This window comes from Gigantopelta aegis, chromosome 6 (genome assembly GCF_016097555.1).
Source record: "Gigantopelta aegis isolate Gae_Host chromosome 6, Gae_host_genome, whole genome shotgun sequence".
Lineage (NCBI taxonomy): Eukaryota > Metazoa > Mollusca > Gastropoda > Neomphalida > Peltospiridae > Gigantopelta > Gigantopelta aegis.
In genome coordinates this window covers 83,340,821-83,356,725 of record NC_054704.1, presented here as the reverse complement: position 1 = coordinate 83,356,725, position 15,905 = coordinate 83,340,821, and the positions used below count along the sequence as shown (strand labels likewise).

At 36.7% G+C, this 15,905-nt stretch overlaps 1 protein-coding gene across 4 annotated transcripts in view; it reads right to left on the bottom strand.

Moving 5' to 3' along the window:
- LOC121375941 (high affinity cAMP-specific 3',5'-cyclic phosphodiesterase 7A-like) overlaps positions 1-15,905 on the bottom strand; it is a 162,315-nt gene that overhangs the window by 15,537 nt on the left and 130,873 nt on the right. The gene's annotated exons all lie outside the window — the stretch shown is intronic.

Below are 15,905 nucleotides of genomic sequence, written 5' to 3'. Positions count from 1 at the left end.
CCGCTATGTTTTTCCATTGGCAGCAAGTGATCTTTTATATGCTCTTCCTCGCAAACAGGACAGCACATACCATGGTCTTTGCTATACTAGCCAAAGGGCACTGGTTGGGATGGGGGGAAAAAACAACCAGGCTTTTTGTGTAAAAAAAGAAAAGAAAAAAAGTTTGACAATACGTAATAAAACAAACCAGTTTCTAAAAATAATAAAAACATATCTATTGATTTCCTAGATTTTAGCATACATAATTTTAACCTTCATATACTCTGGCTGAAACCCTGCTAATCACAGAATGGGTCCACTGAGGTGGTTTGATCCTATGATGCAAGCACCTCAGGCAAGTGCTCTACCGACTGACGTAGAGCAAAAAAACGAAAAAAAAAGAAATGTTTTATTTAACGACGCACTCAACACATTTTATTTACAGTTATATGGCATCACACGGATGGTTAAGGACCACACAGATAATGAGAGAGGAAACACGCTGTCACCACTCTTTTTGATTAGCAGCAAGGTATCTTTTATATGCACGATCCCACAGACAGGGTAGTACATAACACGGCCTTTGATATACCAGTCGTGATACTGGCTGGAATGAGAAATAGCCCAATGGGTCCACCGACGGGGATCGATCCCAGACTGACCGCGCATCGAGCGAGCACTGTACCACAGGGCTACGTCCCGCCCCGAAAAACAAGAAAAAAGAAATGCTTGAGAACGAAGCGAAATCCCTCATGTGGAATGAAAGGCGACAAGACGTTTCCCCAGGTGTGTAATAGTTACTAACAAATCTTTAATGAAGATGAGGGAGATCTCAAATGCTGTATCAATTGTCATTAATAACATCCATCCTGCCGGATATCAGAACAATTATTACCACCGGCCGGACAAGAATAGCCATCCAATAAAGATATTAAAACATAAGAGGATTAATTCTGGATAAAATAATACCAACCAACACACAATCAATGCCGATACATACCATCAAATTTAAATGACAAAATCATTCACACAGCTTATATCATTTGTCGGCACAAGACAGAGTCTAAAGGGTGTTTTATCAACACCTGATCAAATGGCCATATCTATTAAACTGCTATCCATCAAAAGATGGCTTGTTATTCTCCTAAATTATTTATCTTAAAGAGATCACCATATTATATGTATCTTTCCATCCCAAGAAGTGATGAATGAATGAATGAATGAATGTTTAACGACACCCCAGCACGAAAAATACATCGGCTATTGGGTGTCAATCTATGGTAATGCAAATAAATAAAGTGATGATTAACATCACTATAAAAATTCAAGACTTAAACAAAAACAGTGTAAAGAACTGTGCAAAATCACAAATATCACAGAATTTTACGGATACTGAATTTTACTCAAAACTTCAATTTTGTGCTGTATTGGCCATTCTCAAAGAGAATGTTACACCCCTGCACCACGGTGACCCAAGAAGTGATATTCTTCTCCCAAATTATTCTAGTACAGGATTCATCTTATTCATTTAAAGCATCTAGAATATAGTACAAATTAACCTGTTGCAGTTGGATAGACAAGGACTGGGATGAGGAGGTGAACGGTAGAACTTTTAGAATAGGAGGAACTGTCAGATCAGGAACATAAGAGATATGAGAAGGAAAAGAGACAGGGGAATTAAAAAAAACTACGAAATGTTCAGGGTCCAAATTTGCATACTTTCTTATATGGCTATTTAACAAAGGCTTGAATGTGTGTTAACATGCATGTAAGGACAGGCTAAGCGAACACAAATTTATACCAAAGAAGGAAGAAAATGTTTTATTTAACGATGCACTCAACACATTTTATTTATGGTTATATGGCATCGGACATATGGTTAAGGACCACACAGATATTGAGAGAGGAAACCCGTTGTCGCCACTTCATGGGCTATTCTTTTCGATTAGCAGCAAGGGATCTTTTATATGCACAATCCCACAGACAGGATAACACATACCACGGCCTTTGATATACCAGTCGTGGTGCACTGGCTGGAGCGAGAAGTAGCCCAATGGGTCCACCGATGGCAATCGATCCCAGACCATCCGCACATCAAGCAAATGCTTTACCACTGGGCTACATCCCACCCCCTTATACCAAAGAGTGTATGTAGGCAGGTATCTCTAATCTCTCATAATTAATCACATACATACACAATTCTAATATGCTAGGTATAAATATACACATGTATGTAGGCAGGTATCATCTAATCTCTCATAATTAATCACATACATACACAATTCTAATATGGTAGGTATAAATATACACATGTATGTAGGCAGGTATCATCTAATCTCTCATAATTAATCACATACATACACAATTCTAATATGGTAGGTATAAATATACACATGTATGTAGGCAGGTATCATCTAATCTCTCATAATTAATCACATACATACACAATTCTAATATGGTAGGTATAAATATACACATGTATACAAATTATGTTATTTTTTGTGAACTAAATCTCACGACCTTTTGCAATTTCTCCAATCAAAATTCACCAAATTGCAAATGACAAGATTTGTTCCCAATCTTTGAGGAGAGCTCTCACAATTAATCAAATACAGATTTTAGAATAACCACACAAACTGTGTTCTTATCTACAAAATAAATATCCTGACGTTTAGATTCTTCACTAATCAAAACATGCTGTACTTATGAATGGATGAAAGGAAAACGTTTTATTTAACGACATACCCAATACATCTTATTTTACATCATTACAAATATGCTGTACACTGTAAGCAGGGCTTCTAGATTATGGTAGCCCCACTCCCATGGCTAGTGATATTCAATTTTGGGCTAGTAAATAACTACTACTGCCATGCTCAACGGCTTGTGAAAAAAAAGAGTCAAATGCTGAAGTTAAGTCTATTATTTTAATTATGAATATTCCCACCACCACCACCACCCAATGTTAATGTTTTTAAGCTCTCTCTCTCTTTTTAAATGACATATCCGATTATTACTATTATGTAGTAAAATTATATTAACTTAAAGTAAAGTATGGCTAGTGAATTTTTAATTGTGGCTAGTACATTTTATAAATCACTGATCCCATGGCTAGTGGATTTAAATTTTTTTTATGACAAGACAAGAATTTCCTTTGATTTGCAGTATTCTGTGAAAGATTGGTCTCGGTGACCTAATTATTGTATGCAACGCACTGCCATCTCAAGTTGTAGTTGCAAGCAAGGTTTATTATACTATATCATTGATAAGGAAGATGTGGACAGGACAAAGATTTCTGTAAAATGCACAGTAATCTGTAAAAAAAAAATAGGTTGTGGTGACCTTATTATGGTATTCAACACACTGTCATGTCAAGTTGTAGATGCAAGCAAGGTATCAACTGATAAGGAAGATATGGCCCAGACAAATATTTCCCTTAATGTGCTTGTAATCTGTGAAAAGCATGTTGTGGTGACCTTATTGTGGTACATGACATACTGCTATGCCAAGTTGTACTTGCATGCAAGGTTTGATGTACTGATAAAAACAAAGATATGCCCTGGACAAGAAAAGTTAACTGACAGACGTGTGGACCACAGACAACTTGAACCGTACATGTTTATCCATATTGTCAGAGAAAAAAGCCAGGGATTACAAACCAAAGCTTTTGACCACTACAGCTATAACCATGGAGACAAACCCCCACAAAAACAATAGGTCTATCCATTGAGAAGGATTGAACATACAGCCCACTGGACCTAAAGTTAATGTTCTTATATTGAGCTAAATGTATATTCTGGTCTAAATCTGGCTTCAGATGAAGCATCTAGCTGCCACTGGTTATGAATACATCCCATCATGGGCACTATGTCAAAATATCCCTTGGCTTTTGCCTTGTACATACTAATGGTTTTATCCTTAATATTTCAGTTACTATATTACTGCATGTATATAATACATGTATATTACTGTATACATGTATGTATATAATACATATAGATGGGATGAACATCATAATTTACATTTGTTGAATATGCAATATATAACATTCTTATTCTCAGGGTATGCATTTTACGGTCACTCGGTCGCCCCAGGCAAGTGAAAATAATATTAGGCAAGTCATAAGCTTATACTGAGTCGCCCGCCTGGCGACCAAAATTTTGCACATATGTTGTATTGTATTCCGAATATCCAAAATTCAGTGTTTGTAAAACAACCAGAAAGTAAGTTTTGAAAACAATTCAAATGACTGGTTCTGTATGTATATGCAATCAAACTACATGTACATGCACGAATAACGAACAAATTCAAAATGTGTGTGTCGTCCGAAGAATGAAACATAAGCCCGATGATTCAATGTCGTATACAATCATCATATTTAGTAAGATAATACTTTTTGACATTACTTATGTTAGCATATAAATCTTTTAAAAGAAATAACGTTTTTGTGAGGTTTTTTGGTTATAATTACGCTAAAAGTAAAACATAAGGAATGTTTCAACATGAGGACGGCAACATGTGTACAATGCAGATCAGTGCAGGGGGCAATATTAGCACTGAAACAGTCTCTGCTTCATATTTCTTTCTTGTTGTTATTGTTTGTATGACACCGGCCTTGGTGGTGTAGTGGTTAGGCCATTGGTCTACAGGCTGGTAGGTACTGGTTCGGATCCCAGTCGAGGCATGGGATTTTTAATCCAGATACCGACTCCAAACCCTGAGTGAGTGCTCCGCAAGGCTCAATGGGTAGGTGTAAACCACTTGCACCAACCAGTGATCCATAACTGGTTCAACAAAGGCCATGGTTTGTGCTATCCTGCCTGTGGGAAGCGCAAATAAAAGATCCCTTGCTGCTAATCAGAAAGAGTAGCCCATGTAGTGGCGACAGCGGGTTTCCTCTTAAAATCTGTGTGGTCCTTAACCATATGTCTGACGCTATATAACCGTAAATAAAATGTGTTGAGTGCGTCATTAAATAAAACATTTCTTTCTTTCTTGTTTGTATGACAATAATGTGGAAAAAAAGTGCAATATAAATATACTACTTTTTAAAAAATAAAATTCAGGCAACTCAAAACTTTTACGGGCAAGTCAGTGCTGAAGTGACTCGCGTGGTTGGCAAGTAAAAAAAAATCCCTAGTGCATACCCTGTATTCTTGTTGAGAAAGCTTCAGGGGAAAAAAATAAGAAAAGAAATTCATGCTAATTGAGATATCTCCTAGAAATAACCTTCTACAAATAAAAGTTATTATTATTATTACTGTTATAATCAGCCAGTTCAAAGCTTTCAATAACTGGCAGGTAGTTAGTTATCTCAATAAGGTTGCTGTCTTGTGGCCAGCAGCAAATTATTGTCATTAGAATTAAGACTTTGCGATATGGTTGTCAAAAGAACCATATGAACCCGAGAAGCGTCAATTATAAAAGTCGTCAAGACTCAATATATTATCGAGTTCCATCTATTTCTAGCAGAAATGTTATCATTGTAGATGAGAAACAGCATGTTGTGCAGGACAGAACACACATTATGCAAGAAGAAAATTGTGATGATAAAACTAATATTTTTCACTGATTCATTTTTTATATTCAATTCTTTTTTGTTTGTGTTTTTATGTTGTTTTTAATGCTTGGATGCCATTAACATCCATCCATCTATCCATCCATCCATCTATCCATCCACCCACCAACCCCATATAAACACCCACCCAAAACCCGCCCACATCTAACCACCCACCCAATGTTTATTAATATCACAGATATACCAGCAGCTTGATTAAACATATTACTTTAATTGAAATATTTTGTCAGAGTTATTTTACACCAGTGCTGATTAATATAAAGTTTGTGTTGTTTAACGACACCACTATTGGATTTCAAACATTTGGTAATTCTGACTCGTAGTCATCAGAGAAAACCCGCAACATTTTTCCTAATGCAGCAAGGGATCTTTTATATGCACCTTCCCACAGACAGGAAAGCACATACCATGGCCTTTGTCCAGTTGTGGTGCATGGGTTGGAATGAGAAGAAAACACAATCAGCTGAATGGATCCACTGAGGTGGTTTGATCCTGCGACCTCAAGCACCTCAAGTGAGCACTCAACCGACTGAGCTAAATCCCACCTCTTTGATTAATACAGTAAGTTCTTTTACCAAATACAGGATAGTATACCACAACTTTTAATAAAGGGGCTCCACACATTTTTACAGGTAAAACATGCAACATGAGAATCCACAACATTGACATACCAATAACAGCAGCAACAACAAACTAAATCTCAAAACAAACAAAAAAATGCTTTGAAAAAACAAACAGCATTTCGCAAAGATTAATTATGCGTTGCGAGGTAGAAAAAGATTTCAAAACCATTAATGTAAACACATTATGCACTTAAGACAATAAATGTCAAAAATCGGCACACAAAAAGTGGGAACAAGTAACATACACCCAACTGCATTTCACATCTATGGGCAATCTACGTCAGGGAAGTGGTATGTTTTAGTAAAAACAGCCTATCGATGATGGGAAACACAACTGCATGTTTTGATGAGCAGCCTATGTTGTATGTGCAGACACTGCGAAGTAACATACCCTGGCACTCAGTGTCCAGCAAAGCAGAACCACACGCGTAATTAGTAAAAAGAGCATCCTAATGGGAATTTTACAACCTTCATATTGCTATAATCAGCCGAAACATAACATTGATGCAAAAACTAAGAGGTGTAGGGAAACAAAGTACCATCCATTCCACCCCACATGCTGTTTTACAAGAATAGCTCTTTGGCTCCAGTACAGTAATCCCCATGTAAAGCAATTCTCTTTTAAACATATCTGTAGTGAATGACGCACTTAAGACAGTTCAACAATTAGGTGTTATATTTTGAATTTAGGTGTTACATTTTTGCATTTAGGTGCTACAGTTTGCACTGGGTTGTTATATTTTGCATTGTGTTGCTACAATAAGCATTTAGGTGTTACATTTTGCATTAGTCTATTACATTCTGTGTTTGGTTGTTTACATTTTACATTAGTGTATTACATTTTGTGTTTGGTTTACATTTTGCATTAGTGAATTACATTTTGTATTAGTGTATTACATTCTGTGTTTGATTGTTTTTACATTTTGTATTAGTGTAATACATTCTGTATTTGGTTGTTTACATTTTGTATTAGTGTATTACATTCTGTGTTTGGTTCTTTTTACATTTTGTATTAGTGTATTACATTCTGTGTTTGGTTGTTTACATTTTGTATTAGTGTATTACATTCTGTGTTTGGTTGTTTTTACATTTTGTATTAGTGTATTACATTCTGTGTTTGATTGTTTACATTTTGTATTAGTGTATTACATTCTGTGTTTGGTTGTTTACATTTTGTATTAGTGTATTACATTCTGTGTTTGGTTGTTTACATTTTGTATTAGTGTATTACATTCTGTGTTTGGTTGTTTACATTTTGTATTAGTGTATTACATTCTGTGTTTGGTTGTTTACATTTTGTATTAGTGTATTACATTCTGTGTTTGATTGTTTACATTTTGTATTAGTGTATTACATTCTGTGTGGTTGTTTTTACATTTTGTATTACATTTTGTATTAGTGTATTACATTTTGTATTACATTTTGTAATTAGTGTATTACATTTTGTATTAGTGTATTACATTTTGTATTTGTTTGTACCACTTGTTACATTATTAAATCAAGCGGATAAAATAAAACAGGAAATGTCATTAGAAGTTGTATCATTGCTGAAATGACCATCTTTTATTAAACAAGTTTCTTTCTTAGAATACTAGCTTAATGATCTCTTAATACATCTAATAAATATCTAAATATTATATGCATTTTGGGACTTTTCAAATTTCCTAAGGTGAGCAAAGAACATAAGTTTGAAAAACCAAATCATTTTTAGTAGCAGATTCAAGTATTAAGCCATATTAAACTAAGCAATAATAATAATTAAAAATAATGTACTATGTGAAAGAATTTTTTTTTTTAAAGCTAAACAGAGCAACACTTTAGTCAATAAACTGTTGTTGGAAAGACTTAGTCCCAACAGATGAAAAAAACACATTGAAGATGTTGTCTTAATCATGTTTTAAGCAATTTTTTATATATATTTTTATCACTGCATCAGTTCGGAGTACAAAATAATTAAGGTAATTTCCCTATCTGATACATGCCCACTTATAACAAGTCTATCACTCCATTAACATTTCATCACAGGCTTTGTATGTTCCCCACTGCGTTCTAAAGCCAAGCATGGTGTCTGAGCCGACAAATTCAGAAAATACCACAATTTCTGCTCACAAAGCAACCAATTATGATCCAGAGGGCATTCTGTGTTCAGTTTAGTTTCTCATTAAACGCGGGTCCAGAAATGATTCCATAGAGGGACTGGTTGAGGGAAACGAGTTCTTTGCAACGCTGAGTGGCCACTAATCACAAACAAAGCAACTAATGAAGACGTAAAGGGCAGAGTCCAGTCTACATGCAGGTTTTCAAATATTACATGAAGAGATGGAGTATAATGGATACACATAGAATGGCTATTTCTTTCTCTCTTTTTTTTTCAAATACAATTTTTATGTCAACAAGTGATGTGTAAACACCATATTTTCATGAATTGTGAAGCAATGAGTGAAACCCTATTTTTATGAATTGTGAAGCAATGAGTGAAACCCAAACACGCCATTAATCGAAGTTAACGACAGGGCATTGTGTCACCACTATTTAGCTTTGTACACAGTCAGTTTTATATATTTGACCAGTATTGTACTTCATATCCATGGGGTTTTTTTTTTATATAGGTACAATTGTTTAAATTACATTTTTATTTTTTCAAATATAATCTGATGCATTGGTAATAATCAAACTATAAAATGATGTAGCGACACTAACAACAACAATTACATTTTAATAACTTACAAGGGAGATAACTGAAGAATGAACGTATTCAAAAATATAAATATGATTTCTACATTTTCATTGACGACTTTTATGGTGAAAATATGACTTTGCAACAAATATCACTTTTATGGTTTCTGAAGATCTATATATTTCAAGGTTATGTATACAATAAAATGTATTTGTTTTGTGAGTCACAAATCCAAACTCTCAACTTTCATGTCACAAGTGCTTAACATCAAGAAAAAGAAAACCCATTGCTGCCACAGATGTTTGTTTTGTTTAATGACACCACTAGAGCACTATAGAGGCTATTGCCTCTCAAGCAAGTGTTACCACTTAATCCGAAAATTAATGCATGTTTAAACAAAACCCCAGCACATTGTTTTTAATATTATCTTATTCTTATTTCAATGCTATGGTTAGGCACCTCTCTGTAAGTAGGGATTGGACAAGACCTGGTGCTTATAAAAATTTTAGAGTTTAAGACTCGAAACTAATAGAGTCTGAGACACTAATGTCATGACAACGCCATAAAAATGTGACGTCATTAGAGACTGAGTCTGGACTCTTAAAAAGTTTTATAGCCACGGGCCCTGCTCATCTTATTTTCAGCAGTGATCCATGTTAGTCTAATATGCTCTTCTCTGCTTTGATTTCGAAGTCACACAGCATTAACTGCAATGGGAAATAAACCAGCTGATGGGTTAACAGAAGATTAATCATACTACTGGTACTCATAAAACATACTCGACCAAGTAGTTTACCATGCAATCAGCTATACTGCATTCCTTATGTTATACAGGGGTGGGAATTGAGTGAACTGTAAAAAAGAGGAAATCTAGAGGGGTCCGGGGTGGTGAAATGTAAAAAAAGAGGAAATCTAGAGGGGTCTGGGGGCAAGAATGATTAAAATGCGAGGAAATGCATTGTTCCATGAGAGGAAAACCGCAGATCCCAGAATAATTCCCAGCCCTGGTTATAAGGAGTGCTAACCTGATGTCTGGTCAGTCATGGATCGATCTCCATCAGGGGGCCCATTGGGCTATTTCTCATTCTAGCCAATGCTCAACAACTGGTGTAACAAAGGCCATGGTGTGTACTATCCTGTCTGTCATATGCTGAATATAAAACATCCCTTGCTGCTAATCAGAAAGAGTAGCCCATTGTGTGGTGGCATCAGGTTTCCTCTCTCATTATCTGTGTGGTTCCTATAAGCATGTCTGACACCATACAACCAAATTAAAATGTGTTGCGTGCATCATTAAATAAAAATTTGCTTCCTTCCTTATGTTATAATCAATGGAAAGAAAGAAAGAAATGTTTTATTTAACGACACACTCAACATTGTCGCCACTTCATGGGCTACTCTTTCCGAGTAGCAGCAAGGGATCTTTTATATGCACCATCCCACAGACAGGATAGCACATACCACGGCCTTTGATATACCAGTCGTGGTGCACTGGCTGTGGCGAGAAATAGCTCAATGGGCCCACCGACGGGGATCGATCCCAGACCGACCGCGCATTGAGCAAGCGCTGTACCACTGAGCTACATCCCGCCCCTATATATAATCAATGGTTACATGTTCAACATGACTGTGTTAATTACAACACTTGGTTTAAATGAATTAATTGAAAGGAAAGGAATATTTGTTTAAACCGACACCTCAACACATTTTTAAACTATGTCTGTTATATTTTGATGTCTAACTTATGATTATTTTAACATATGGTTAAAAGAAAGAAGGAAGGAAATGTTTTATTTAACGACGCACATTTTATTTATGGTTATATGGTGTCAGACATATGGTTAAGCACCACACAGATATTGAGAGGAAACCCGCTGTCGCAACTTCATGGGCTACTCTTTTTGATTAGCAGCAAGGGATCTTTTATATGCATCATCCCACAGACATGATAGTACATACCACAGCCTTTGATATACCAGTTGTGGTGCACTGGCTGGAGCGAGAAATCAAAGAAAGAAAGAAAGACGAAAGCAAACAAATATTAATTTTGTTTAGCAACATCTTAGCACATTTTAAACTATGGCTAAATTGGTTGGCTAACATATGATTATTTTGACACAAGCTGAAAAAAAAGAAGAGAAATAGGAAACACTAAAAAGGCAGCAAAGCGATCTTTTTATGTGCAGGACAGTATATACAGTATCAGAGCTTTAGGTTGCACCAAATTCACAGCAGTAAATGAAAGTAAAAGTAAAGTTTGTTTTTATTTAACGACGCCACTAGAGCACATTGATTTTTAATCTTATCATCGGCTATTGGACGTCAAACATATGGTCATTCTGACACTGTTTTTAGAGGAAACCCGCTGTCGCCACATAGGCTACTCTTCTTTACGACAGGCAGCAAGGGATCTTTTATTTGCGCTTCCCACAGGCAGGATAGCACAAACCATGGCCTTTGTTGAACCAGTTATGGATCACTGGTCGGTGCAAGTGGTTTTACACCTACCCATTGAGCCTTGCGGAGCACTCACTCAGGGTTTGGAGTCGGTATCTGGATTAAAAATCCCATGCCTCGACTGGGATCCGAACCCAGTACCTACCAGCCTGTAGACCGATGGCCTGCCACGACGCCACCGAGGCCGGTCAGCAGTAAATGTACCCAAGATATGTATGGCCAAAATAATCACACCCAAATTAAGTACAAACATGCTGAGTGTAAAGACATTTCACATGGAGATCACTGAAAGGAAAGAAAGAAAGAAATGTTTACTCAACAACGCACTCAACACTTTGTATTTATGGTTATATGGCATCAGACATATGGTTAAGGACCATACGGATATTGAGAGAGGAAATCCGCTGTCACCACTTCACAGACTACTCTTTTCGATTACCAACAAGGGATCTTTTATATGCACCATCCCACAGACAGGGTAGTACATACCACAGCCTTTGATATACCAGTCGTGGTGCACTGGTTAGAATGAGAACTAGCCCAATGGGCCCACCGACGGGGATCGATCCCACACCGACCATGCATCAAGCGAATGCTGTATCACTGGGCTACATCGTGCCCTCCCACTGAAATGTTAAGCTTTAAATAACTTTAAATGAATTTGTGAATATCTGCAACTCTTCAACAGCTGTTAATAACATTACTGTACCAAAAAAAAAAACCTATTGTGCACAAATTGACGAGATCTAAAGTCCAGGGCCCAATTTCACAAAAACATCGTAAGCCTAGTTTTGCACATAAATGTAAATCTACGACTTAACCACAATTCTTCTTATTATAGTACAAGAAATACAGTTTGAAAGTACACATATTTCATTTTCTTTTGTCTTTAAAATGCTCCATCTTCCGTAATGATGTAATTTTCTGCGTGAAACGGATGTCAAACACGTGTAAATGAATGACCGGTATAACTGCTAGTTGCGGACGTATACTTACGATGTTTAGTGAAATAGGCCCCCAGAACTTGACTGTTGATGTACTAGTCATAGAGAGCTGGTTGTGATAGGGAAATAAATAAAAAAATCAAGTCCACAGAGGGCAATCGATCCTATGACCCGTCACACGTGAGATGTAAATGAATAAAGAAACATTCTGCTTGCCACACGGGCTATGTTTTCTTAACTGCTGCAGAGAATCAATAAGGACGGAGGTTATACTGAGATAATAGTTAAAAGTCAATTTATCTAGCGCTGAACGACAAATCTATCTTCATTTGAAGAACTTGCCAGTTCCAGTAACTTAATTACAGGGGTTAGACTAGTTGGCTCTATTTCTGTCAACAACATCACGTATTTATCCGCAGAACATATATAGGAATTATGTACAATTGTGCTGATTTTTGCAATTTTCTTTATGAGATGTAGTGTTTGGAAGGGGAAGGAAAATAGAAAAATGCTTAACGCCCAATGCCTTCCACCACCTCACTACACTGTTAAATCTTGGGTTTTAAAGCTGCTAACCCTAGTATTCGAGGTACATAACGTTTTGGTTCCGTATAAAATATAATTTGAGCTACTATAACATCAGGAACATGTGCCAATATATGGATCTTTCTGTTTCTCTGTCATTCACTCACTTACTCATTCTCTCTATCTGACCCAACCAGCCACTCTTTTACTGTCTGTCTGTCTCTCTCTCTGTCTGTCTGTCTGTCTCTCTCTCTCTCTCTCTCTTATCCCTCCTCCCTCCCTCTCTGTCTCTCTCTCCCCTCCCTCTCTGTCTCTCTCCCTCCCTCTCTCTCTTTCTGTCTCTTTTCTCTGTCTCTCTCTCCGTCTCGCCCTCTCTCTCTCTCCGTCTCGCCCTCTCTCTCTCTCCCTCTCTCTCTCCCTCCTCTCTCTCCCTCCCTCCCTCTCCCTCCCTCCCTCCCCCTCCCCCTCCCTTTCTCCCTCTCTCTCTCTCTCCAACTACCATATACATTTATGTTGGACATCTATCATTCATGATTTAAAATATACTGAAGTGTCAAACAAACATTCCTTTTCTTTCCCCACCATTAGGTTGTCTTCATCATTTGTGGAACTGCAATCAGTGAAAGCCAGTCAGTGCACCCAGGAGGAGACTGACCCAGTAATCAAGAAAATAAATTTCTTCAACTCATTTACTTACAGCGGCATCAAATTATTTATTAAAGAATGTGCAAAATGATGAAGTATTTTACAATTACACAGGCCATGGCTTCCCGTAGTTTCCAGATCAACATGGCATGCTTAATTAAAAGGAAACAGAGTAAACATTTGTTTTCTTTAACGATACCACTAGAGCACATTGTTTAATTAATCATCAGCTATTCGATGTCAAGCATTTGGTAGTTCCCACACATAGTCTTCAGAGGAAACCTGCTACAGTTTTCCATATCACAGCAATGGATAGTCCAAACATAATTCAGATAAATAGTTTATATGTGCACTTTCCTACTGACAAGACAGCACAAACATTGCCTTCAGTAATACCAGTCATCTGCCAATGTTTGGCACAGTAGTCCAATGAGGGTTTCATTCCTCCGATGAACCTCTACTGACCATGTTACATCCCATCCCTGACAGGAAGCAAAGCCATGCTGCCAGAACTATTGGATTCTGTCTTGCATAGAAGTTTATTTATATATATATATATATATATATATATATATAATGAAATCCCTGTAAACCGGCCACCTTAGGGACTAATAAAAATGTCCAGTATTAACAGGGATCCAGTTTAGAGATGTTCAATTATGTACTGGTTTTTAAAAAGGGACTTTGAAAAACATCCGGTTTTGAAAGTATTCCAGTTTACAGAGGATCCGGTATTAATTTCACTGTATATATATTAATACGCCTTCAGGGCACTCACATGAGGAGCTTGGTGGTCATAGGATCAAAACCCGGTGGTAGATCCATCCAATCCATTACTGCATGACTGATATATCAAACTCCATGCATGGCATGTGCTGTCCTCATGGGAGAGTGATATATAAAATATTCCTTGTTGCTCATGGAAAAATGAAGTGGGTTTCCTGTGAGGACTGTCAAAATTATCAAATGTTTGACATTTAATAGCTGATGATTAATAAATTAGTGTGCTCTAGTGGTATCAGTAAACAACATAAACTTTAACTTTAATTTTAACTTTATATAGGCCTTTAAAGGAACATACCCTAGTTTTTAAACACTACAGCATATTTTTCACTATTAGAGCCGTTCATGATCACTGAAATCAAACTTTACTTATATTTTATTGTTTAGATTATCCATTTCCGTACAACCAAAGTTTTTCTGGTCATCCTGGTGTTTCTAATAATACAAAATGCATTTTTTATATTTTTAAAAATGCACTTGTGTCTAAGAAGTAACAGTTATGGAGTCGAGTTGTAGTCTATTTTTAACGGTATTTCACCATTTCAACTTCACACTCTTGTTTTGATGTACACTCTCTTGCAACCGTATCCAAATGTGTTACAGGTTTATAGATTAACCAAACTTTGTGTCGATTTTTGCGGGTTGAAACTAGGGTCTGTGTCTTTAAAGATTGAGGCTGGTACCTTATTTCCAGCTCAGATACCCAGTGGCATAGCGACAGTTGCCAATGCCCGAGGCAAGGCAAGTATTGCACCCCGTAACCAGTGGACAATTAGCACTCCCCCGAGTCCCTTCCACCAGTCCAGAATTTTGTGTCTGGGGCAACCACCCCAATGGCCACGCCTACGTTATGCCACTGTATCCACAATATGCTTCCAAACATTGACAAGTGCCATCTATTCTGATTGCCATTGAAAATGCACCAGTCAGATTACTAGTTGTAAAAAGGATTTTTTTTTTTTTTAAATCATTTAAGTGATTTTGTATAACTGGATGTATTCTGGTAGCTAATAAATAACTCAAAATTTGTATACATGGGTTAAGGTCATTGTGTGTTTTATAGCATCATCGTACATGCAATAGCAATAACAATAACAATTAGTGGTGCATTTTAAGTGGAGATAGACCGACCGCGCACCAGGAGAGCACTTTTAGCAAACTTAGTGACACCATACAAGTCACTAATATTTCATGACGCTAAATTTAAAGAGACGTGCAACAGACTGTTCCGAACAACTTTTGTGTGATTGTTTAGTCAACTAAACACATAAAAATGGTTACATGCTATTGATTAAACCAAAAGATTAGCAAACAACAATAGTTAGTTACTGGAATTTTTTGTTAAATGTAAATTGTCTGTAAGCTGCATACCGTACCATCAAAACTGATCACAACTATTACTTCAACTGATCATATAACTCAAATTTATTCTTCTTTAGTTTCTGATATGATGACCTCACTAAAATTTTATATCACTATAGTATGTTACTTATTTGGATTTTTCTAAATTTCAAGATCGCCAATATTTCACGACTTACAGTAGTTGCCCCACCGCATCACCGTCATCTTTTTGTACCAATGCACACTGGTAATTAATAGCAGTGGCGTAGGAAGGTGCCAAAAAGGGGGGGGGGGGGAGGGCACACTTTTATATTTACATACTTTTACACTATTATAAAGCACATATAAAGCGA